This window comes from Onychomys torridus, chromosome 2 (genome assembly GCF_903995425.1).
Source record: "Onychomys torridus chromosome 2, mOncTor1.1, whole genome shotgun sequence".
NCBI lineage: Eukaryota > Metazoa > Chordata > Mammalia > Rodentia > Cricetidae > Onychomys > Onychomys torridus.
In genome coordinates this window covers 78,070,657-78,097,734 of record NC_050444.1, presented here as the reverse complement: position 1 = coordinate 78,097,734, position 27,078 = coordinate 78,070,657, and the positions used below count along the sequence as shown (strand labels likewise).

At 45.9% G+C, this 27,078-nt stretch overlaps 1 protein-coding gene across 5 annotated transcripts in view; it reads right to left on the bottom strand.

Moving 5' to 3' along the window:
• The window catches only part of Palm2akap2 (PALM2 and AKAP2 fusion), a 474,173-nt gene that overhangs the window by 149,450 nt on the left and 297,645 nt on the right, over window positions 1-27,078 (bottom strand). The window lies entirely within an intron of this gene.

Genomic DNA, 27,078 nt, shown 5'->3' with positions numbered 1-27,078 from the left:
TTCTTCTTCACCTCCTTCCCTCCAGCTGTTGAAAAGAATCCCATTTGGCTAGCTCCATGTCTCTCCCTTCCTTGCCTTTAAAGAGAGTTCAGCATTTGCCAGCCCAGTAGCCAGGCCTTTGTAATAGAAATCTGGGACACTGAATAGGAAGAAGCAGGCTTAGAGGCAGGAGGAAGGCTGAATGGGGGAAACAGATGCAAAGCTGCCTGGTTTGAGACACAGAAACAGAGGAAGAACCCGGGAGAGAGATGGAGAGGAAGGGAGGGCGAGAGGATGGATGGAGAGAAGGGAGCGCAGTAGATGGTGTGGACCTTGGACTCGTGCCTGTCAGCAACACTCCCAACCCCCCTTCTCAGTTATAGCTTCATGCATGAGAGGGAAGTGCTCCACCACTGAGCTATGTCCCCAGCCCCCTCCCTTTATTTTCGTTTTTATTCATGTGTGTGTCTCCAAGTGTGCATGTCGTGACACATGTATAGAGATCAGGAGTAGGTTCTCTCCTTCATAGGATCTGGGGACTCGAACTCAGGTAGTTAAACTTGTGCTTTAATCCACTGAGTCATTTCACTGGCCCTCACACGAAATGAATTCTTTTAAGGACTCTGCCTCCCCGCCTCCTCTTAGTCAGGGATGCAGGGCCGCTCCTCTAAGAGCAGCTGCATCCTGGGCTGGCTATTCCATCAGAATCAGAGGGGAGGGGTAGATGCCTATAAAGAGCCCTGGACCTTCACAGAGATCGCCCCTATTGGCCTGAGAGCAAGTCCTACAGTAGGTGAGAACAAATTGCCCAGTGCCATGGGGAAATGTGGAAAAGGCAGAAAAAGCATGTGATGTCATCTTTTTCTTTTCCCATGAGTAAAGCCGTTACCAAAGAACTACAGGATTCTGAGCTGGTGCTGATCCCACAGTGAACAGAGTTTCGACAATGTGTCAACCCCTGCCCATGTCACTGTCCTGTCTGCACCTCTCCACTCAAGCGACTTGCAGCATCGGGCAGATTCTACCTGAGGGGAGAGAGAGAGATAGCTGTGTTCTGTGTAGTCAGTACTATGGGTCTTTGCTTAATAGACAGCTGAGTTTGGGAGCCTTTTTACTTTGTGTGTTTGTTTGCTTGTGTGTTTGAGACAGGGTCTTGCCATGTAGCCCTGGCTGGCCTGGAGCTCACTATCTAGACCAGGTTGGAGTTGAATTTGTAGCCATTCTCCTGCCTCTGCCTTCCAAGAGCTGGGATTGCAGACATCACCACATCCACTTGGAGCTATTTCCTTACAACAGAAGCTCCTGTAGCAACCACCGAGAATCTGAATAGTCCGTTCTAAAGATCTCCAGGTCTGTGCTTAGACTGGGCCAACGTGGGGTACCCTTCCCTTGTGTAACATCACATACGGGAAGTGTTTATGTGGCTCACACTGAAGGGGCCCTTATCTGCATAAGGCCTTCTAGCAAATCTGTAAAGGAACCCCACATTAAACAGTGGTGAAAGTCAGGAGCTTTCTTCCCCCGAATTCTTTCTATCCTGGAACAGTACAGAACTCACCATGTTTCTCCCTTTGGTAGATGTTGAAAGTGGTAATTAGTAACGGAGAGGAAGGTCTAGTGCTTCATCGTCCATTTGTCTGGATTCAAAGTCTTAGGAGAGAACATCTCTGCACGTGTCTGTGAGGGTGCACAGAGGGGTGTAACTGGAGGGGGAAACCCCACCCTAGATGTGGGCAGCACCATCCTGGGATCTGGGCTCTCAGCCTGAATAAAAATGGGAAGCCAACAAAAGGCGCTGAGCACAGACCTCTCCTGGGTTTCGACTGTGGACTCAGTGTGACCAACTGTGCCGTGCTGGACTAGACCCTCTCAACCCAAACAAGCCCTTCCTTCTGGAAGCTGCTTTTGTCAGGTGGTTTGTGGCAGCACAGAGAACAGTAATACAGGATCTTTGGAGATACTGAGATAGGTCTATGTGCCCACACAGCCAGTGTCAAAGGGTAGCCGCCCACATCAGTTTACCATGTAATTAAGAGGCTGGACCCAACAGAACGGACAGCGGATTTGCCCAGATCCTCTGCGTGCACAGTCACACAGTCAGCTGAGGTTGGAAAAGACAAATCTCTCTACGTCCTTCATGTTGTTCCTGAGATCAGCCAGAGGCCCTGTGAAGGGTCCTTACCTGAACAATGTACTGAAGGTGACCAGTTGGGGTGATAAACACTAGACAACAAAGCTTATTATTGTTAAGATAAGGTCCACCTCCCCCCCCCCCCGACAAATGTGAGGACTCAGGTGCATGGAGTTTGGAGGCGTAATTATAAGGGGTGACAGAGTGAAAGGAGGAAGCAGAAGAGAGTGGGGGCCCTGTCCACAGCATCCTCCGAAGTTGGAGAACATTAGTCATGAGCTCTGAGCACGTGATCCACAAACACTTGCCTCCTTTGGTTACCATGAGAACAGATGGCAGAAGGGAACAGCCTATTTTTTCTTTCTCTTTCCTTCCTTCCTTCCTTCCTTCCTTCCTTCCTTCCTTCCTTCCTTCCTTCCTTCCTTCCTTCCTTCCTCCCTCCCTCCCTTCTTCTCTCCCTCCCGCCCCTCTGTTTTCTAAAACAGGGTTTCTCTGTATAACACCTCTGGCTGGCCTGGAACTCCCGTTTGACAATGAACTCAGAGATCTGCCTGCCTCTGCCTCCCAGGTGCTGGGATTAGAGGCATGTGCCACCACCATCGCCTGACCAGTATAACCTATTTCAAACAAAGGTGGGGAGTAGGAGATCTGCTGAGAGAAGTACTGGCCAGTAACTAAAGAAGTATCCTTTTCTCTGAAGACTCAGTTGGCCGTTGTATGGTGCTTCATTCTTGGAGTTCTGGTATTTAGGAGGCAGGGGAAAGATATTCAGGAGTTTAAGGTCATTTTTGGTACACAGTGAGTTTAAGATCAGCCCAGGCTGCAGGAGACCCTGTAGCAGGCTTTCTTGATGGACTATCTTTGCATCACCATCCCCCAAATAGCAACATGGAGACTTATTATTAATTATGGAACCTTGGCCTTTAGCTTAGACTTGTCCCCAATGATCTCTTATAACTCAAATTAACCTGCTTCTGTTTATCTACATTCTGCCACATGGCTTTTATCTTTCCTCAGTAGGGCACGTCCAATTTGCTCCAAGTCTGCTGGTGAAATCCACAAGCCTAGATTCCTCCTCCTCCTCCTCCTCTCCCTCCCCAGAAATGCTGTCTATCCTCTCCTGCCTAGCTATTGGCTATTCAGCTCTTTATTAAGCCAGTCAGAAGGTGCCTTGGCAGAGACACAATTTCACAGTGTAAACAAATATTCCTTAACAAGACCTGCCTCAAACAAAGACGGATGCAATAGTACATCCACATCAAAAGATCTGTCCTATCCTTGGGTTCCAAAGTATCTGGAGTTCTTTACTTATAAAACATCTTTCCCTTCTTTGATTTTTCTTTCTTTCCTTCCTCCAGGCCTTTCTTTCTATCCCCTCCCTCTCTTCCTCCCTCTTCTCCTTCCCTCCACACTCCCCTCTTCCTCCACCCTCCCCTCTTCCTCCACCCTCCCCTCTTCCTCCACCCTCCCCTCTTTCTCCATCCCTCTTTGCTTTCACCTCTACCTTAAAATTTTAACACTTATAAGGAAGTTTATTTTTGTTGTTGTTGTTTTGTTTTTTGTTTCTCCTCATAGCCCTGGCTGTCCTGGAACTCACTCTGTAGACCATGCTGGCTTTGAACTCATAAAGATCTGCCTGCCTCCACCACTGCTGGGAATAAAGAGATCTGCCTGCCACCACTACTACCATCTTGGTAGTTTTTGTTTTTGTAATTTGAGATTACATAATAAATGGAAAAATATTAGATATGGTCTGTCATTCAAAAATCCAGTAGATTGATGAGGGATAGCAAAAGAGAATAGCATATAATTACAGGGACAATGAGTTGCAGCAAAATGTGATTGCTATTTAAAATCAGTCAAAATGGTTTTTCAGTCAAAGAAATGATTAATTTCATAAATCAATGTATCTGGAATTATTAAGTTCCTATTCAAACTGAGGTGTTTATTTTTTCTGAGAGAGGTTGGGAGTGTGACACAGTGGTGCAGCATTGCCTCACACGTATCAGGCCTTGGATTCAATCTCTGGCACCCCCAAAAAAGTTTCCATGAAAAGAGACAGCACTTGGGGCAGTGGTAAACTGTTTGGACCCCCAGGACTTATGTAAAAAGCCAAGCATGGTGACTTGTATCTGGAATCCCAGATTGGGAGAAAGGTGGATCCTGGGGGATTGCAGGCCAAACCAGTCTTGTCAAAACTGGCAAGTTCTGGATTTGGTGAGAGATCCTGTTTCAAAAACTCCAGTGGAGAGTATGGTGGAGAGACACCAGACATCAAGCTCTGTGTTTCCCATGACAATAACCAAAATACCAGAGAGAGCTTCCCAAATGATGCCAAGCACATAGAGTTCAAAGGAGAGGAACAGGAGAGCAGGAAAGTGAGAAGAGGAGATGAAGGGAAAGGAAGGTCCTGCCTCAGAGCGTGTCAACATTTTGAAACGTATTTTCAAAATTATGTCATAGGCCCAGCCCAAGGCTTGCTTTAATTGGCACAGACAAGGGGATTAGAGAATCTAAGGCCGGGAAGTTGTTGCCCTGAGATGCTGTGCCTGGATGTCCCAGAGGATGCTGGGAAAGAATCCTGGGAAATTCCTGTCAGGAAGTCGGCAGGACCCCTCTGTGGGAGGCACTTAGAGCCTTTTATTTTCAGAATTCCTCTGTTAAAGGCCATGAGCAAAACCGAGTTCTGTTCACAGCCTTGACAGCCAAAGTAAGACAGATCAGAATGTCAAGGCCAAGAAAATGACTGAAAAATTGGGAGGTTCACTATGAACTGTAGCAGAATAATTCAGGAAAACAATATAATAACATCTAATCAAATCCACTTTTCCCCCTAAGCTTTTCCACAGCTTTTATGCCCTTCAGTTTCTCCAGCGCTGACTCAAAGAACACATTATTCCAAGGCTTTATTAGACATTAGCTCTCTTTGTGAAGCACAGCCCCAGGTTCATTGTTTTCAGATCCTGGTCTTGGTGGTGGTGGGGTTCATATTTCTCTTGAATTTGATGAAGAATTACCAGTTGGAGCCAGTTTAATGAAGTGAGAGAGATGTCAGATTAACTGGGAGGTCTGTGGCAGGATAAAAGACAACTCAGTAGAGTTTTATAAGGCAATTAAAAATATTCCACATGGGGGTAAAAAGCCTAAATGCATTTTACCTCATTGCAGGTAGCAAATGCCTCATTTAGGGCTATAATGCAGATACGCCCTGCTTTCTAAAGTCTGAACATACAACCTTCCTAGAGTCATGAAGCATAAATTTCTTAACATAAGAAGGAGCTGCCTTGTATTACTTGTGATTTGGCGGGCGCGGGGGGGGGGGGGGGGTGTTAGATGTTGGACCTGGAGTCTCATGCATGCTAAGCAGGGAGATCTACCTTTGAGCCACACTCCCAGCCTTTCAGGGGTAAGTTGTTGCGGGCATACTACCTCTAATCAATGAATCAGCTAATTAGCTATTTCTCTTTTCTTTCTTTCTTTTAATGTTTCAGCTTTTATTTCCCTCTATGTGTGTATCTGTGTGCATATATGCACATGTGTGTGGGTGCCCAAAGAGGGCAGAAGTTGGTGTCAAATCCTCTGGAACTGGAGTTACAGGCAGTTGTGAGTCCCCTGAAGTGGGTGCTAGGAACCGAGCTTGGGTCCTCTGGAAGAGCTGCATGGACACCTAACTCCTGAGCCATCTTTCCAGCCATAAATTAGTTTACTTACTTTTCATTGCTGGGATGGATCCAGAGCCTGGGTGCATGCTAGGCAAGTGCTCTATTACTTGGCCACACCCTGAGCCCTGTATCACTTTTAATACATCAATCTCACCTGACTCACAAAGATTCCACATACAAGGAGATGTTCAGGATTATAATTTTTACTCAGAGATCCATCCAAGAGACTAGCACTATGCATCACAACACTAATTGATTTTTTACCTACCCCAATAGTATTATTACAGCCAGATGGAATCAAGGCTTCCAAAGGCAATGGAAAAACAAACAAACAAACAAAAAATGGCCAAGAACAAAACGTGAATGAAGTCATACACACCCTAGGAGGATTTCAGCATCCAGGCTTCTAGGCTTTTGAATAATTTTTTACCTCTTGATGCTGAGAAAAGAAAAGGTGGTGAATTATTCAATAAATTCACATCTGAATCATTGTGGGTTTGTAGAAATTATTTCCTTGGTGCTAATGGGCACCTTTATTCATGATTTTATGTAAAATGTCTTAGGAGAGATATTCACACCCAGAGAGATCCTGGGGCTCAGCCTCAGACCAAATTTTCAGTCTTCTTGCCACAAGGAGAGCCTCCTGATCTAAGCACTGACCTCTTTATTCTAGTTGGCCCTTAGGGAGATGAGTGCCCGCAATGTGCTATTAGTGATTAGTGCAGAAATAGAAGTATATACACATCCATATGACGGAATGCTATGCCACCATGCAATAATGCCAACAGCACACTCCACTGGGTGGATACACACATACACACATATTAGTATAGGAAGCTTTCTAGACTGTGTCATTAATTAAAGAAAAGTACATGATGGTCTATATAATATCATTTTTGTTAATATATCCAGAATAAGTTTAATCCTCCTGCCTCCACCTCTCAAGTACTGAGATTACAGGTGTGTGCCACCATGCCCTGTTCATGTGGCACAATTCACTATCCTTTCTATAGACTGATCTTTCCTCCTCACATCTCTAGGGGACTAAGGATGCCCAGCAGGACATCCTGGTTCTGCAGAAAAGGAAACAGAGGCACAGATCATGGAACTAGCCAGCACCTGCTTGGGAATCATCTCCAGGTACCATATACAGCACCAGGAAGTCGGCCCCTAACCAGTGAGATTCTTCCTCTCAAATGGAGTGATGTTTGGGAAAGCACCTTGGGCACTGAGATGACAGAGCTGGAAATAACCAGCTAGAAGAGTTGCTCTGTACGGTCGGCACCAGTGCCCTGTAATCAGCCAGCCAGAGCTCCCGCCTGGTGAGTGGCACTTTCCTTTTACACATGATGCTGGGGATTATAATCAGAGCTCACAGGTGCCCAGCAAGTGCTCCAGCCCTGAGCTTCAGCCCCATACCTGGTAGCCTACGTTTTAACAAGTGGCCCAGGCAGGCAGTCATAGGCTCTATGTTTGGAAGCCCTGTGCTAGTGAGAAAGAGGGGCTTTTGAAGGCCAAGTCCATGCAGGTCTGAACCCACCACATGCAATGTACGTTGGCGTTGTCCGAGCACCAGCTGAGCTCTTCAATCCTCCTGAGCCTTGGATGCCAAAGAAATGTGGAGAGCTTGTTTGCTTTCTTTCCTTCCCTCCCTCCCTCCCTCCCTCCCTCCCTCCCTCCCTCCCTTCCTTTTTGGCAGAGTCTCAATATGTAGCCCAGGTTAGCCTCAAATTCAGGATCCTCCTGTCTCAGCCTTCAACTGGCTGGGATTTGGGGTATGTTCCACCTCTACCATGTCAGATTGATCTGGAGACTTTTCAGTATATTTAGACCTTCCAGTTACCTTGAGAAAGAGAAACTCTGCACAAAACAACCTGGACAGCTTAGTAAGCTTTTGTTTTCTTTTCAAAGATTTATTTTCTCCCCCTCCCCCGCTTCTGTGTGTGTGTGTGTGTGTGTGTGTGTGTGTGTGTGTGTGTGTGTGTGTGTTTGCTTGTGGGTATATACATGTGTGTTTGGGTGTCTGTGGAGGCCAGAAGAGGGTGTCAGGCCCAGAAGCTGGATTTACAGGTAGTTGCGAGTCTCCGTGTGGGTACTAGGAACCAAATTCCAGTCCTCTGCAAGAGCAGCAAGTGCTCTAACCACTGAACCATCTTTCCAGTCCCATAAATTGGTCTTCCTTTCTTCTTCTTTACCTCTCTTTCTTATTTATTTATTTATTTATTTATTTATTTATTTATTTTGTTTTGTTTTTCTTGTGAGACAAGGTCCCACAATGTAGCCCTGGCTGCCCTAGAGCTCACTCTGTAGAGCAGGTTGGCCTTGACCTTACAGAGATCATCCTGCCTCTGCCTCTTGAGCTCTGGGATGAAAGAATGTGCCATCCTGAGTTCTTATACATAGGTACATGTCAGTTCATCAAGATGACTGCTTCACTGAAAAATAAAATAAAATAAAACACTAGACGTCATATCTTAAGATGGACAAGGAATCCCAAGGAGAATTCCACGAGAAACAAAGATGACTTAAAGATAAGAGAAATGTATCTCTACTCAAAGATTCAGGACGACAAAATAGAAGACCACAGGGGAGACTAAAAACTCTCAAGATTTTTCAAGGATGGTGGAAGCCTCAGACTCTGAAAGGCCGAGCTGAGGTAGGAAAAGAGCCTCGGGAAGCAGCATCAGTAAGATGGGGGTAGCAGCTAGCTGAGACCTAGATGCTACTTTCCAAAGAGCATCTATGTCTCTATCTTTGGAAGCGGCTGATGAACTGGTGACAAGGGTTGACATAACACAAGGGCTTTCCATTCCAATATGTTTACTGAGTCTGGGCAGGACACTGAACAAGGTGCTGGTGGATATTTGATATCCCAGTCATTTCTTCTGAGAACAACTGACCTCTACAGAATGTCTCATCCTGATACCTAGACTGTGGGCACTGGGAAGGACGGGGCTTTCCTTCTTCTCCCTCTGTCTACCTCATCCATTACTGAAAGGCAAACATCCATCCATTCACTCGCCCACTCACCTCTAGGGTTTTCTGGTAAACGCTCCTTCACTCTTTCCGGTGTTATGGTTTGGGGAAAAGTTACCATCCACCACCCTTCCCATCACATTCTCTCTGGGCCCTGGTCCAGGATGACCACTCAAGGGCTCTTCTCCTAAACCTGGCAACTGTGCCTCTTTGTCCTTGTTGTGAACTGAAAATGAAGGAGTTGGGAGTTAAAGACAGCCATGTCTCCAGCGGTGGACAGAACCTGCTTGAATGCATGCTGACTAAAGAGTGAGGCAGGGGGTCAGCAGCATAGCTCTGGTGGAATCTGGAATCCCTGGTTAGTCACACTCAAGCCCTGGTTAGCCATAGTGCCCAGCTGGCCCATTGCCCTTCCTGTCATCAGACTGTGTGAGTTAATAAACACCCCCTTTTTCCCCCCCAGACCAGTTCAGATTTGGCTTTGTGTTCTGCAACTCAAAGACTCCTGACTAACATATGCCTGGGCTGCCCTGGAGCCAGAGCATCACGAGGAAGCACGTGATCACTCTGTGCCTCCCTTCTGTCAATGTTTGAAGTCTGTGTGATCTGGAAGGCACATGTAGCCTAGAAGAGAGGTGGTGGGACAGGGGCACAGGGCAGCCTGATTCCGCAGGAGCACAGCATGGGGCAGACTGTTCAAGTTCAAATCAGCCCAGCTCCAATAACAGTTGGAGTCAACACTAGATCAACTTCATTCCAATAAATAAATCTTGAAGTGGAGTGGTGTCCATAAAAACTGAGTGTATGTGTCTGTGGTATGTGTGTATGTGTGTGCATGTGTGGTATGTGTGTACATGTGTGGTATGTGTGCATGTGTGTGAGTGGTATGTGTGTGTGCCCATGTTTATTTAATTTGCCCATGTTGGGTGTTCTATTCTCTCACTCTCTACTCCCCTGAAGTGTAGTCTCTCACTGAACCTGAAGCTGACCATTTGTATTAGTTCCCTTTTCCTATTGCTATGCTAAAACACCATGACCAAGGCAACTTATAAAAAAAAAAAAAAAAAAAGCATTTGATTCAGCTTAAAGTTTCAGAGGTTAGAGTCCATAATGTTAGAGCAAAGGCATGGTGGCAGGAACAATGTGGAGCTCACATCTCAAAATTACAAACAAGAGTCAGAGAGTGGGCACTGGAAATGGCAAGTGACAAAGCCTATCCTCAGTGACACACCTCTTCCAACAAGGCCACACCTCCTCATCCTTTCCAAACAGTTCCACCAACTGGGGACCAAGCATGCAAACATATGAACCCATGAAGCCATTCTCATTCAGCCCATCATACCATTTCAGCCAGACTGACTGGCCAGTGAACCCCTGGGATCTGCTTGTCTCCCAACACTGGGAGCTATAGGCACAGGCAGCCATTTCCCTCAGAATCCCTTGGTAGTTGTCCTAGTTTACTTTCATGTAGCTCAGGCTGGTCTCAAACTCATGTTAAAGGTGACCTTGGACCTCAGTCCTCCCGAGTGTTGGGATTGTAGGCATGCACCATCGTGCTCTGTTGATTCAGCATTAGAGACTGAATCCATGGTTTTATGCATGCTAGGCAAACACTCCTACTAAATGAGCTATATTCACCCTTCCCCCAAGACAGATGTAAGAAATATTAATTTTTGTGCATGTGTGCAGGTGCATGCATGTGTGGTACCTGTGGAGGCCAGAGGAGAGCATCAGATCTCCTTGAGCTGGGGTTGCAGGTGGTTGTGAGCTCTCTGACCTGGGTTCTGGGAACTGAACTTGGCTCCTCTGCAGGAGCAGCAAACACTCCTAGCTGCTTGCTAAAAAAAAAAGTCAAAATGTGGTTTGTTTTGTTTTGTTTTTGTTTTCCTGGTTTTCTGTGTGTTGCCCTGGCTGTCCTGGAACTCATTCTGTAGACAAGACTGGCCTCGAACTCACAGAGATCCATCTGCCTTAGCCTCCCAGGTGCTGGGATCAAAGGCGTGAGTCACCACTGTATTGTTTTTATTTTAATTTTTTTCTTTTATGTGTGCTGTTGCTCTGCCTGCATGTCTGCCTGTGTGAGGGTGTTGGGTCCCCTGAAACTGAAGTTACACATAGTTGTGAGCTGCCATGTGAATGCTAGGGATTGAACCCAGGTCCTCTGGAAGAGCAGTCAGTGCTCCCAACCACTGAGCCATCTCTCCAGCCACCCCCTTCCCCAAATGTGTTTAAAAAAAATTATTATGGTCCACTCTTCAAACCATGCTGGTGGATCTCCACCCCTTCCCCCATTTTAAATCACTCTAACATTAAAATTAAAAGGATTCAGGGAAATGAAGAGCTGTATGCTCCAGCCATCTAAATAGTATATGTCACCATGCTGACTCATCTCTCCAGCTACGACGGAACTTTTAAGAGTGTAAATTCAAAGCACATTGGTGTCTGTAGTTTTCAGAGAGCCAATCTCAGGTATTTGTACCCAAGAAAAGCATTTGCACGCATATATACTTTGTGTATACATACTTGTTATGGCTAACTCTATATGTCAAGTTGATTGGCATGAGATACACAGATAAGTGGGGGGAAAAAACATTGTTTCTGGACATATCTGAGAGGCTGGCCCCCAAAGAGTTAGTAATATACTGGAGGATTAGGTAAAGGTCTGCCCTCACTGATATGGTGGGTGGGCATCATCCATCCCATCTACTGAGGGCTAGATGAAGCAAACAGATGGACTTTGCTGTCTGGTTCAGCTGAGATACCCAGCTCTGGTCGTTCCTGCTTCTTAGACCTTTGGACTCAGGCTGGGACTTACACCTTTGGCTCCCCTGGCTTCTGGATATTGAGTTTGGATTGGACTATGCCACTGGCTTTCCTGGGCCTCTATCTTGAAGATGGCTGGTCTTGGGGTGTCTTAGCCTACCTAATCAAGTGTGAGACAGCCCCTTATTATCCATCTCTTCAAATGCACCCATATTTATCATATTTTTTTTTTACCCTTAGGGGATAAGTCTGGACAATGACTAACATGCATACTACATAGATGTTTGGGTGCATGACTATATACATAAGTATATATAGCTTTTGCAAAAATTATCTATACTTGGCTTTGCAAAATTATCTAAAATGTCAATAGATCACAACTAAGCTGAGAGTCACCTCTTACAAAAACATTTCTTTGCAGATGTAGGATTTGGCTGGAGATAGCTGTGGGACACATGTCTCACTTTCTAAGTGGCTTGTTTCCCAGCCCAAAGCTATCTCTTTTGATGAGCAATGACTTACTATGTATGTTATCGGCTTTGCTTGCAGAGTCAGGCTAATGCTGAGCCCCATGCTTTGGTACTGAAGTTTTATGACCAAAAATATGTTTATTATTATTATTATGGTCACTTTGCAAGCCACCTAGAGGGTTTTCTTCCCTTCTCCTTTTTATCACTCTGCCATTAAAAAGGACAAGGGATCAAGGAAGAGAGAGTAGCTTACTCTGGCAGTCTATGTCACCATGCTGATTCAACAGAAGACTAAATCTGGTTTCCCTTTCTCTCTTAGATTGACACTGAGGCTTCTGGATCTTTGTTTTGGTGGCGTGCATGGTTCTGACTGCATATAAGGCAGAGATAAAGCCATGAGGCATGCCTATGGGCACATGCCCATAGACACTGACTTCCTGAGAGTGCCCTTTAGAACTCTGGACTGAAGACTGTTCTCAACACTGGCCCCTCCTTCCGGCAGGGCCTTGACAAGAGCCTCATGCTACAGTCTTTTGGCTTTTGGTCTCTATGTTGTCAGCAGAGTCAGGTCCAAATCTTGGGCCAGTGTATTATGGGCTCTTGCTCTGCCCTGGACCCCATTCATGCTTCACATTTTTGGTTTGATTTTAGGCTCTGGGAGTTAGGAAGAGTATCTGTTTGCACATCACCATGTTTCCAATGTCAGGCACAGTGCCTGGCACACAGTAATTGCTTTATAAATGTTTGTTCAATGACAGCATCTATTTACAATGAGAAGCTGTGACCCAGCCCAAAGTGGTTAAATGCCACTAAATCCAGCTTCAAGCCAGACACTTCTGCCAATTACTGGCTACATCTTGGGCACATTAGTTAGTCATGCCAAGCCTACATTTTCTATATCATAAAGCAGGGGTAATGATACCTGTGTCACAGGGTTATTAGGAGATTCATATTAGACAGTACTCATGACAGCATGTGGGCACCATGTTATCTTTTCCATTATCTTCTGCCTCCCTTGTGAGAAGATTATATATGCTCATTCAGTGCCAAGAAACTTTGAGAGCTACTTCATAAGAAGGGTGTACTGCTCTATCCCTCCCATGCCAGGCCCAGTGGAACATAAACTCCAGGTGCCATGGCTAAGTGTGAACTGTGTGAGTCAATGGGAATTCTGCAGGTGCTATTCACTCCTCTGTCAGAGACCATGCATCATCACACAGAGGGATGCCGTCCTCATCCTGAGTCCTAGAATAAAGCCATCTAGAACAGAGCTGTAACCACACCAATGAAATATAAAATATGAGCAAGCTGGGTGTGGTGACCCACACCTATAATCTCAGCACTTGGGAGGTGGAGGCCACCTTTGGCTACATAGCAAGTTCAAGGTTAGCCTCAGATACATAAAAATCAAAACCAGCACCCAAACAGAAATAATGAAAGAATTATGAGCAATCACACCCCACCACCGGAGCTATACATTACAGTGACGTGGCCTAGAGAGAAAGCAGACTTACACAAGTGCATGCCACAAAACAGGGGTTAGGTAAACCCTTCAGGACAGATGGACGGGTCCTGAAACCTCTCTCACATCCCCTGTTCCCACAGGTTTGCTTTTGTAGTTTGACATTCAGACAGTTTAATCATTGCAGTAAACGCAGGTTGCATTTTATGGCATAAAAGGGAAACAATTATTATTTCAAATATTTTTATTGATTTACTCGTGTGTGTGTGTGTGTGTGTGTGTGTGTGTGTGTGTGTGTGTGTGTGTGTGCTACGTGCTGTAAGTGTGTGTAGATTATAGGGCAACTTTCAGGAGTCGGTTCTCTCCTTCCACCACTTGGGGACCAGGAATCAAATGCAGGCCCTTAGGTTTGGCAGCAAGCGCCTTTACCCAGCTAGCCATCTCGCTACCCCCAAAATTATTTTTGCTGGAGGTGAAGCTGAATCATTCTACCAGGGTTTACCACTTAGAATTCCACTCAGCATTCCTTTCCTCGTTTATTCACTCCAACTGCTAAGTTTACATTTACTGAATCCTTTTATCTGTGTTTACAGAGCTATTACCAGAGAGCAGTGTGCCATGTGTCCTGTCCCTACCACTGTGCAGCAACAGCAGAACACACAAGGCCCAGGGCAATGGCATGTTAGTCACCCTGCCATTCCATGCCGGAACTGGTGAGGACTATCACCTTGGTGTCCCTCCCTGTAGATGGTGGTGTGTCACGTGCTACGGCTTTCCATTCACCATGTGTACACCTTGTAGAAAGGGCAGGGAAGGGGCCAGCATTGCTCTTCTTAAACAGGGAAAGCAGCAGGGGTTTTGAGAAGTGAAAAGGCTCCCCGTGGGCCACAGCTCATCCAGCTACCAGTGACACCTGGACTGGAAGCAGAGGCCCCAGCCTTCGGGACAGTGACCTCTCCTCCATGGTAGGGTATCCCCATTCTCATGCATATCCACAGTCCCTTCTGCTTATCCTAGACTTGAGTCATGTTCAGCTGATGCTGGCACAATCCCTCAGACTGGGGTCTCTGTTTCTCTTATATCAGCAGGCTACCCAAGGACTGCCCTCGGCTAAGGAGTGAGAAGAGGCAGGGGGCACTGGGAGAAACTGGCATGGGCTTATTTTTCTTCACCAACTTCTCCCCAGTGAGCATTTTATTTGTGTGCATGTGAGGCCCTGCAGTAAGCACAGATGGGTGTTCCTGAGCATTCACAGGGGAGCTCCCTTGTCTTAAAGCGATTCAACCTTAGCCAGAGGACAGACCTGTAAACAGTATGAGCTGCATGGATGGAACGCTTTTCTTAGGGAACTAGAAAATAGAGAGTTAGTGGATATGAACTCTGGTGAGTGTGAGAGCAGGCAGCAGTAAGCCAGGCCTAGAGGGATGAGTAATTTTTCTGTAGGCAGACATGGCAGAGAACATTTTAGAACAGGACGTTCAGGATAGGGAGATGGTCCATGATGGAGCAGGGATTGCACAGTGAGTCAGATGCCTGGAAGCCTGGCTTGAAACCCAAATTTACAGCATGTAAATCCCAGCCTAAGATGATCTTTTGTACCCTTATAAGGTCTTCTTCTCTCTCCCTCTCCCTCTCCCTCTCCCTCTCCCTCTCCCTCTCCCTCTCCCTCTCCCTCTCCCTCTCCCTCTCCCTCTCCCTCTCTCTCTCTCTCTCTCTCTCTCTCTCTCTCTCTCTCTCTCACTCACACACACACACACACACACACACACACTCAGGGTTGGTTTGTTTGTTTTTATACAGGGTATCATGTAGTCCAGGCTAGACTCAATTTACTATGTAGCGGAAGATAACCTTACCCCCCTATGTTTCTACCTCCACAGTACTGGGATTACAGGACGGATTGGCTTCTGTAATGGATATATCTTAATCTAGCACTTGGGAGGCTGAGTCTGCACCAGCCCAAGCACTGTGAGACCCTTTCTCACAGCAGCAACAACAAACTCTTCAGTTCAGTCTTAGCCCAGAAAAGCTGAGATCTGGGAGACAGTTCAACTCTTTCTTGGATGTGTGAAGGCAAGAGACAAAAACTCCCGAGGATTGGAAAATAGCTTCCAGGGATGAGCAGGCCATTAGTCCAGACAACAGGGAGATTTCCTCTTTTTTTGTAAAGAAGGGTTAAGAATAAACACAAACTAAGCATTGGTGAGGAGACAAAGCTAAATTTTGAAACTCACGTGCAGATAAAGAAACAGAGATGTTCACTGCTTAGGCTATTTAAGAAACATCATCTATGGTCCACATGGTTCTGGGCATTTGAGCAAGATCATCCAATGAAAATCCCTGCCCTTCTGAAGTTTTGTGTGTTTGCTTCTTTGTTTTAAGCTACATGTAGTCCAGGCTTGCCTGAAACTTTTTATATAGCCCAGGCTGTCCTGTAACCCTCCTGATTGAGCCCTTCAGAAAGCTGGAATTACAAGCCTGTGCCTTCATGTCTCACTATTGAAACTTCCCTTTTAAGGGAATTCACAGCATCAGTTCATGTTTTCTGTCTGCTAGGGCATGATTCTATGTGAGTAAACACTTGCTGACTCAGAGTCTCTGCACACACTCTGACTTCAGTCTTGAAGGGCCTGTGAAGGCCATGACCATAGCATTGCAGAGGACCAGTGGAGGTAGGCCTTCAAGATAAGCATGATACCTTCCTATGCAGATCCTGGATTGTAGGAAACCTCAAGAATGACTAAGACTAAACTGTTTGCAAGACCAGAAAACTTGATGTTTCTCGCTCATGCATGTGTGGACTAAGATGGGTGCCTGTTACCCACTGTGGCTGATATTTAAGAGTTAAGTGCCTGAGAAAGGCACAGGAAGGTGAGATAGAGGAAGAAGGTGTTCAGGAGGCTTGCAGTCCTACAGGCAAGACACCGGACATAAGCGGATCCCTTGGCCTGGATTACTAGATGTGGAGCTTGGCACTGGCTGCTCCTCTAGTCTGAAGTTTCCTTGGCCTGGTAGCCTTCCTCCTCTCTGGATGTCAGCTGGAATACCTCATCTTGAGTAAGGCCTCCTCAGGAGGCATGGGCATGTCTTTGTCAGTACACATGCACATAGATGTGTTAGTTCTCACAGGCTGTCCATATATCCAGAAACGAGCTCAACCTGGACTGTAGAAGGATTTCTGGTGGATAGATAAACTCCAGCACTCCTCAGGAGCTTGTGAAGCCAGTTCCCCTCTGCTGAAAGGATCCATTTCCCTCACCCCTGGAAAAAGGGAGATTTGGCTTCTTGCGGCACCCATCAGCATATCAAAGCCCATGCTGGCTTCCAGGCTCTCTCAGTGTCACAAGCCCCTACCATACATTTCCAAGTCCATGCTAGTTCTTCCCTCCCTGCAGCTCCTCCTTATAATCCACACAATTTGTCCACCACCTCCTCTCTTGCTGTCCTCTACTGGTCAGGAGACTCCATACTCTCCTGCTCTCGTCTTCTGTTCAGTATTCTTCTCTTGCTTTGTCTACTTCTCAGTATTCTCTTGCTATCTTGCTATCTCCATGGCTGTTTCCTGCTTTTCTCCTTTCCTGTCCCTGGCCACATCCATTCTGTTTCTCTTTCTCTTCGCTCTGCCTCTCCCAGATGCTTCTGGATATTTTCTCTCTCTTATTCACAATAAAAACTTGGCTCTAATAACGGAGTGTTTATTTCAGCAGTTTCTTTACTTCACTGCCACACATACAATATGCATATGCACATATCTGTCTGTGCACAGGTATATTGTGTTTGTACACACTCACAGTGCCCAAGAGTGTGCAGGGAAGAACTATCCAGGCTAGAGTCTTTGCATCTGACAACCCTACAGTGGCTTTCTGGCACTGTCTCCTCTGAGCTTATGTCTCATTGCTGATACCAAGCTCCTTAGTATCAGCAAGTAGGAGCCAAGACATGTGCTAGGACACTCCATGAAAAGTGGGGGATGGTGTGAGGCTGCTGAAAGAAATTCTGAGATAGACAATCTGATGGCTAGCTAGCCTACGCTATGCCTGACAAGACAGCCTTTCTGGTTACCAATAGACTACTGGGTACTGAAAAGCCAAGGAAGACTCTTGATCAGCTCTGACCATCACATGAGATTCCTGAGGGCTCCATCCCTAATTTCTTTGTGCTGACTGTGGGGCTGAGAGCCAGTTATAAGTGGTAGATGCTGTAGTGGGTGCAATGTAGAAATTCTCACACCCCATGGAAGGTGCAATCAGACCTCCCAATTAGCCAGGAAAGTGGGACTTTTGCCTTGGGAAATTCCTGCCTTCTTCCTGCTGCTGATGTAGTTTGAAGTCCCCAGGGAAAACCCCGGACAGCAATGGTTGCTTCAGTGTAGGTTGTAAACAGGAAATGGAGAGATCTGCATCAAATGACACATCGTTGTAATACACCGGTCACTGTCCATTTTCATTTTCTCTTCAACCCCTGGTTTCAGTTTCTACTTACTGCATGTTGAGAGGTTTCCCCTGTCTATCAGGCCTCCTGTAGCCACCGATCCTGCAAGGGACTGAGGGTGCAGGATAGGACAGGCCCATACTGCTCTGGTGACCTCCAAACAAGCGTGAAGCCAATGCCTTGCAGATTCTGAGGGCTAACTATTTTTTATTATCCCTTTCTCTGGGAGAAGTGCCCAGGAGGCTAGTTCTGGGCATGTTTACAGAATTCCGAGTTTCTTTTTCAGACCCCAGACTCTCAGTCCTAAAACCATTATCATCCACCAGTCCACCCATCCATCCATCCATCCATCCATCCATCCATCCATCCATCCATCCATCCATCTAACAAATGTTTATTAGGTTCCCTTTGTGTTCCAAGCTCTGTGCTGGACACAGGACCTCCTGAAAAGAAAGAAGTTACACTCTGTAGTCACAAAGTCTATCACCTAGTAGGGACCGTCAACACCCAGATATATTCATAGGCCTACCCAGCCTGTTGAAACAAAGACCCACTTGGCTTCCATGACATCTCAAGCCACACATTTAAACATAACTCCAGTAGATAAGTCCACAACTTTCTGTTCCTGTTACAGCTTTCTTTCTTTCTTTTTTTTTTCGAGACAGGGTTTCTCTGTGCAGCTTTGTGCCTTTCCTGGATCTCACTCTGTAAACCAGGCTGGCCTTGAACTCACAGAGATCCGCCTGCCTCTGCCTCCCAAGAGCTGGGATTACAGGCGTGCTCCACCACCGCCCGGCTACAGCTTTCTTAAACAAGCCCTTCCTAGTGGCTGGAAGACTCATCCATTTTTTTTAGACTTCTCCCTTCAATAAAGTGTCCAGTTGGGTTACCCTTGCCTGTGGGTGGCCCTAGTGACTTTCTCATAGCATTCAGAAGAGACAAAAGTGACGTAGTGAGACTGTGGAGGCAAGGCGAAGTGACAGTGCTTCAAGCTTGGCTTTCTCCCTGCACAGCTACCCTTGGAAGCCAGCTGCTGAGCTACAAGTGGCTCCTTACCATGTGAGGATGCCCTGGGTAGAGCAGGTAGGTGTTGTAGGTAACTGACAGCCCCTGCTGAGGTTCCCGGGGACAGCCGGCATCATGTGCTAGACCTGAGAGTAATAAAGCCCGTGAGATGTCTGCAGTCCCTGTTACTGTCTGTCCATCTTGGAAGAGACCCTGAGCAAGAACTGCATACAGGGGGTTGGGAATTTAGCTCAGTGGTAGAGCGCTTGCCTAGCAAGCGCAAGGCCCTGGGTTTGGTCCTCAGCTGGGGGACGGGGGAAAGAAGAACTGCATACAGCACTCTGAGTGATGTCGATGACAACAACAGTCCCCAGAACCCACAGGGGATTTGCTCTAGGACCTTCAGAGTGTATCAGAGCCACTGAAGTTCAGCTCCCTCGTGTATGTAGTAGAGTGTTGGCATATAATACACACATCTTCCTGGGTACCTTATACAGTACAATCACTACACCATGCTCTTTGCACAGCTGTGCTTTAGGGACTGATGAGTAAAAAACATCAGCACACATTCAGTAGAGATGCATTTCCTCCCAAAATTTCTAGTCCAACTTGGGTGGTTGCATTCATTGGACATGGAGGGCAGATTGCAACTATTTGGGCTCTAAGTCACTATGTATGGGCAATCTGCTCGATAGCCCAAGATAACTGCTGGAGGATGGGCTAGTGGCCCAGCAGTCTTAGAGCTCCTGGAAGTCTGGGAGAGATGCAGACCTTGGATCTACCTGAGCCTAGCCCTGCCAGATCCTGCATTTGAACAAGAGTCCCAAGTACTTTCCATGCTGATCAAAGCTTGAAAGGTACTAACAACTTAGTGATATTTACATGTTTTTTCCAGGTAACTTATTTTTATGTTGTTTTTTTTTTTTTAAAAAAATCCAGAGCTAGAGAAATGACCCAGTGGTTGAGAGCACTGTCTGCTTCTCCATCCCAGCACCCACCTGGTAGCTCAACTTGTCCCAGAAGATCTGACTCCTTCTCCTGGCCTCTGAAGGCATGCACACGGTGCACTGACCACATAAAATGAAAAAGTAAATAAATAATTTTTTCCCCGCAGCTGAGGACCGAACCCAGGGCCTTGTGCTTACTAGGCAAGCGCTCTACCACTGAGCTAAATCCCCAACCCTAATAAATAAAAATCTAAAGATAAAAATAATCCAAACACACAAAATAAGGTAGTACAGATCAACATACCAGCCTTACTCCCCACCTCCCAGGTCTGACAGACTAAAAACAGCAGCAAGCATAGACTCTGTGTCTAACACTGTCTTAATTTCTTTTGCTATTGCTAGGACAAAATTCTCTGACAAAAGCAATTTAAGGGAGAGGGGTTTGTTCTGGTTCGCAGTCCCAAGGTACAGTCCATTGTGGTGGGGGAAGCCAATGTGGTCAGAGCTAGAAGCAGCTGGTCACACATCACATCCATAGCCAAGCAGCAGAGAGCAATCAATGCTCATGTCCTGCTGGCTGTCTCCGTTTCTACAGTCCAGGATCCTCTGCTCAGGGAATGGTCCTGCCCACAGTCAACATCACTCTTCCTATACTAATGACTATAATCCCCCACATCCATGACCTGAGAGGCCCATTTCTCAGGCAATTGTAGATTCTCTCCAGCTTGACAATTAGCATTAACTACCATAGACACCATGCTAAGTTCTTTTCAAATATAACTCATTTCATCTTCCCGGCAGCCCGATGAGAGAAAGACACTATCATGTCATGCATCCTTATATTAAGGAGGAGGAAACTGAGGACAGAGAGCTGCATTACCCACAGAAGTTCATGCAAGTTCATTAGCAACAGTGGTGGCGATCTGTGTGAAGGACCTGTGTCCAGGCTTAGGCTGTCCTGCTTCTGGGCATTTCAGTATTGCTTCCCTCCTCCCCATATTGAAAGTCTATCAAGTCTCCTTTGGTCCACAGTGACCCCCATCCTAACTGCATCGAGAACACCTGGCTGCCCCTCAGGCTCTGGTCACACCTTAGTTCATTTCTGTGATGTCTCAGGTTACCCTTTCTGCAGCCTCTGCCTCCTACATCATCCCTGTCCACACAGTTCTAGGGCCTTTGCTCTGCCTAGCAACGGAACGGGTCAGCTTGAACTCCGAAGCCCTTGAAATGAGGTCTCCTCTCCAATATCCAACAGACATCAGACTATGACACAGAGGTATCACCAAGTCTCCATCAAAACACACTCAGCTTTGCAATTTGCTTGCACACACCCCCTTGCCTGAGCTTGCCTCCTCCTTTGCCTGGTCTCATTTGGTAAATTCTTCCTTTAGTTAAGTGTGAGCTCACCTCTGAACGTAATGAACGTTTAATGAGATCTTAATATCATCTTTAACTCTCTTTACATTTACAGTTTAGTAGTATTGAGTATATTCATACTGTGGTACAACGGCCCTTCTCTGGAACTTTCCCTTCATTCCAAACAACAACAAAAAAAATCTCTTCCCATTAAGCACTAACTTCCCAGTCTTCCCTTCCCCAGTCCTTGGCAATCTCTCTCCTACTTTCTGTCTCCAGGACTTTTACCAGTCTGGGAAACACACATATTTAGAACAATACAACATTCGCCTCTTTCCTACCTGGATCACTTAATTGGTATAATTTGCCAATGTCCATGTGGCAGTACACCTCAAGATTTCATTCCTTTCCATGGCTGAATGATATTCCACTGCATGGACATATCATATTTTGTTACAGTTATCTGTTGATGGATAATGGAGGGGTTTCCCCATCTTTTGACTATTTGGAAGAATACGGCAATGAACAATATACAAGTAATCTATTCAAATTCTTGTTTTCAATTATTTTTATTATTGTTGTTGTTTTGAGAGAAGGAGTCCTGTAGCCTAGATAGCATTCAAGAAATTCCTGCCTCCTAGACATGTGGGTCCCATCTGGTTTCAAGAGAAGATAAAAATATGGGAATGGTTGGTTCTTGGCACAAAGGAAAGCCAAACCAAACCAAGACTCTTGTGTGAGCCAACTCAGTATGTCTGTGGCCTGTAGTATGTTGGTGGTCTGTCCTTGAACTTGCAGATTATTACTTATTCCCAGAGGAACAATCTGATCATCCACAGCCTGGCCTCAAGCCACTTCTTCAGTCCCTTCAGAGCCCTGGGTCCTACCCTATCAGACTCCCCTCCTCCTGTCTGGAAGGTTCTTCCATGGATGTGCCACCACACCCCACTTAAAATATTCTAAGCTCTGCAATGTAGATGAGAAACAGGCTTGAAACTGACTATCTGAGGGTGCCCCACTGGCTAACGCCATGCTTTGGATTTTACTTCATCCCCAGATCCCAAGCCCACACTTTCCTGCAAGAGCTGAGAGGGTCAGAACCTGGGCTGTTCTGCCTACCCCAGGCATCTCTAGGTGTTTGCCCAGGACCAGGTACACAGCAGACTTACCTTAATAAGCTTAATAAATTATTGTCACGGTAAGTAGTATAATACAAAGTAAATGCCTCAGGTTGACCCATACACCAACTAAAAGTCTCCCCAATTCTATTACATCAAAAGCAAGAAAACAAAAACATAGTACGCCAGGGCATGGTGCTTCCTTGTCCAACTCTCTAAAGTGTTCACCATGCCCTGCAGGTGATGCTGTGCTCTGAGTGTGGTTTGTCTCCTCTAAGATGCTCACTGTAGTGGATTTGGAGGTGGGGTCTTTAGGATGTGATTGGTTAGGCAGTAAAGAGGAATCGAGTCTTTTCTCAAAGCAGTGAGTTCTTGCTCTCCAGGGACTGTGTTAGTTACAGAGATAGTGGGATAGTATCCAGGGAGAGGGCGCTCATCCAATTTGTCCCTCTGAAGTCACCTTCGCCTTCCACCATGTTATGACACAGTTAGTCCTGGCAGCTATGGACTCTCCAGCCTCCAGACTGGAAGCTAAATACGTTTCTGTACTTCGCAAATTATCCAGTCTCGGGTATTTTGTTATAGCCACAGAAAATAGACTAAGATAGGAGAGACTAGGTCTCAGGCAGAACCCGGGATCAAAGGAAGGGGAGTCAGAAGTAAGAAGCACCGTGGGTGCTGCCTTTTCCCTCAGCTCCCCTTATCCCCTGGTGATCAGCCGGGTCACAGTTCACACTACGTCCTGGCTCTTCAAGGATTCTCTGAGCCGGCACCTGCACCGGCACCGGGGAGCAGGCACCCTGAGGCTGAAGGTGAGCATGCTTCACCATGGAACCATGAGTTCACCAGAGGCCCCACAGGCTTGCGTTCTGCTCTTGGGTCCTCAGCTCTCTGCAAACTCACACCTGCCATCCATTTTATGCAGGAGCCAACCAGATCAGACTCTGGGGCTAGAAACACTGCTTATGCCCAAGCCAGCTCTGGTAGAGCAGATGTTACTGCTGTGTGGTGAAGCAGGAGAGTCTGAGTGTGCTGCTGATGCACTTGACTTCTTTGTTCAGTCAGGCACCTGGCTCAGCAGAGAGAACATGAAGTCACTCTAAGCTGTGCTAGAACTTCGGCTGTCCCTGCTCTTCCTGTCGCCTTGAGCAAGTCATTTCAGAGTTCTTACTCTGATCTTTGAAAGGAGAAACTGGGATTTACTTTTTAAAAATCCAAACAGGGGAAGAAGTGTTTCCTTGGATTTTAGGGTGGCTGACAGTATAGGACACTCACGCACATGCCAAGAGAACAATATCATTCTGATTCTCTTTCCTTTTGTCTGGTCATGGTAGACATAGAGCAATAATTACCACCATATTATCTACCATAGTTTTCCTTTTTCTGAACACACAGGAGCCGTTCTCAGGTGACTTCATTGACTAGCGGTCATCTGGGAATCAACAAAGTTCATTTATTTTGAGTTACTTTTATGGCATGTGATAACTATTTAAGGCAGTGCACTAAAGTTAACTCTTGAGTAAGTTTATGTGGGCCACAATATTAAACAATACCACACACTCTGGTATGTGCACAAGGTAAAAGTAACTGACATGATCCTCTAAAGTCCTGAGTTATGGGGGACTGAGTATGGGTGTGTCAGCTCCCTGAGATGGGGCTAGTACTTAGCACTTCAGGAAATGCTTGTGTGACGTTAACATAGACAGTTCATGTAGACCGCAGAACTGTCCTCACCTTGAGTTTGTCCTCGGCCTGACTGAAGGACCCTGGCCTGAAAAGAATAGGTCAGTGGGGCTGACGAAATGGTTCAGTAGGTAAAGGTGCCTGCTGCCAAGTCTAAGGACCAGAGTTCAATCCCCAACTCTGCAAGTTGTCCTCGGACCTCCACCCCCAGATAAACAAAATAAAAACGTCCAAAAAGAGCAGGCATCTGTGGCTCACGTTTTTAGTACTCCATGAGAAAGTACATCATGAAAAAGGAAACTGGAAATATCATGATTACTTTTACATTTGATTAGCCTTTTGTTAAAACTGAAACCAACCCTGGGTTATATCGCCTTCTGTCACCAAGCCTTGGAGGGAAAAGTTGCTACCTCACCAGTTCTCCAAGTTGCCTGTCTCTGATGCTCATTCTTATTGTCGGTAAGACTAAAGGATATCTCGGCCCTGCAAATACCAGACCTAAGAACCACAGTAAAGGAGTACAAATGAAAGCAGAGGAACTGCTACATTTAAACTTCAATGCAGATGAACTTCAAACCCGCCTTCTAATGAATAGATGTTGACGTCACCTTGTTTCTCTTCAGGAAGTGTTGCAGAGACACCCCCAGCCTACAGAGGGCGCTGTTATCCCCCCGACCATTTCCTCCAGTGTTTAAAGGTTCAAATAACTGGTGCCATTTTATCTTTTCTTGAAAGAATGATCCCTGCTTTCCCAATCTTTCTACATCCAATTTCATGGTCATTCTTACACCATTTTCATGACAGAGAGCCTTCTGTTGTGGTGAATTGGAAGGCTGAATGCAGAACTTATCACCTGGAACTCCCAATCAATGTTTTGCTCTGCTATGTGTGTAGGGTAATTACTATGCCCTTAATATCAATGATGTCAGCCTCACAGGGTTGGTGGATAAAAGAACGTCACACTCTCCCAAGGGGACTGCCCCACCCCCCTATGTATACATCAACCTTGAGGGTGCTGAAATTAATTCCTTACCAAAGTTCTGGTATTTTCCTTCATTGGAATGCCCTGGAGTCATGGGTTATGTATTGTAATGTACTGTCATGGTTGTGGTCTAAGCCTACACGTTCCATGTTATAATTTTGTTTGTTTTGAGACAGGCTTTCTCTTTGTAGCTACGGCTGTCCTGAAATTCACTCTGTAAACCAGGTTGGCCTTAAACTCACAGAAATCTGCCTGCCTCCCAAATGCTGGGATTAAAACTATGTGCCACCACTGCCCAACTGACATGATATTCTTTTCATCAAGGAAATAATGCAAAGAAAGCCTTGCCATGGGCTAGAGAGATGGCTCAGCAGTTAAGAGCACTGGCTGCTCTTCCAGAGGACCCAGGTTCAATTCTCAGCACCCACATAACAGCTCACCACTGTCTAACTACAGTTCCAGGGGATCTGACACCCTCACACAGACATACTTCCAGGCAAAACACCAATGCACACAAAATAAGATTAAATCAATAAATAAGAAAGTTCTGCTACCCACAGCACAGGACGGATCAGAGAAAACACGGGCCTACAAACACTTGGGCTGAATGTTTAGATACACAGGAGCCATGTAGTTGCAGCATCTCTATCACTTATGATAGGGACAAGTGGTCTTTGCATTTCCTCCACTTTGCATTGATTCAAATTCCTACCAGCTCCAATCTGGCAATTGGATAGTCTACAAGGCGCCATTTATGTTTCTGTCTTTCTTTAATTTCCAAGCATAAAAACATCCCCCCAAGTCTACCTTGAAATCCAAATGGATAGACACCCTCAACTAATTTAATCTACTGTATGTCCTCCAAGGACACAATTTTCTGTGACACTCCCATAAGTGGTGTCACATGCATTTTTTTAAAAAATTCTTTCATGCCACAATTAAAAAAATTTTTTTGAGTACCTACTGTGTGACAGGTCCTGTCCTACCTAGGTCAAACGATGACAGTTTACAAGTCAATAGGCCAGATTGGGCCTAAAACCTGCTTTGTGAATCAGATCATCAAAATCCAGTCACAGTCTCTCATTTGTATGTTGTGTAGAGCTGAGGTAAGTAATTATGACAAGGACCACTTGGCTCACAAAACTAAAAAACAGTTCCTATCTACTAATGTATAGAGCAAGTTCATCAGTCCTGGTCTAGGTCAAGTAGATACAGTGATGAACAAGAGACAAGTAGCTGTGTTTCTTTGGGAGTGTCTGGATAGTGAGTGTACTGAACAAAGACTACTAACTTAACCTAAGGGGAATCCCAAGTTTACCCAGGAGATAACATTCTGAACCATTGCTGGGACTTGCAAGAAAAATAAAAAACAAAACCCACAAGACAGGTATGGAAAAAGATGCACAAAAAAGCCAGAGAGAGTCATGCTGAGAGATTGGATCAGTTAGTGTGGAAACCAGCTAGAACAGGCAAGCTACCAGGAGCACCCGGACGTGTGGGCCAGACAACACATGGATCAGAATCACCTGAAACATTCTTTAGATGGAAGATTAATGTTTGCCTCTGGGAATCTATGTTCCATAGGTAGGACTGAGCTTTCCTCTCCTTCCCAGGCACACCCAGGTCCTTCTGGAACAATCCACAGTATGGGAGCTATTGGATTAATCTTAGGTTGTAGGGGGTGACTGGAGGCGCCTCCAACGTGGTCAAGCCCGAAGTTCATTTAGAGCAAGTGAGAAGCGGAAAGAATTAGGGCCAAGACACACAGAGGTGGATGCAGTGAAAAGGCAGTTTATTGTCTATTAATACTGTACAGAGGAACAGAGAGAAGCCACACAGACAGCATCAGATGGCGCTGGCAGTGATTTTTTTTTTTTCTGAAGTTGGTTTTTGTTTTGTTTTGTTTTCATCTAAAGGAAACAGAACAGTCAAAGTACACTTCAGGTTACAAAGTACAGCAGCTAAGCCCAGCAAGTCTAATTCAGAGTAAGCACAACAGGCTCCCAGCCCCCCACCCCACTGACCAACCACACAATGGATGTATATACAGGCGCCACTCATCCTGACTGAGCAGCTAAAGCTGAAATTCCCATCGTCAACAACCTACATTCAA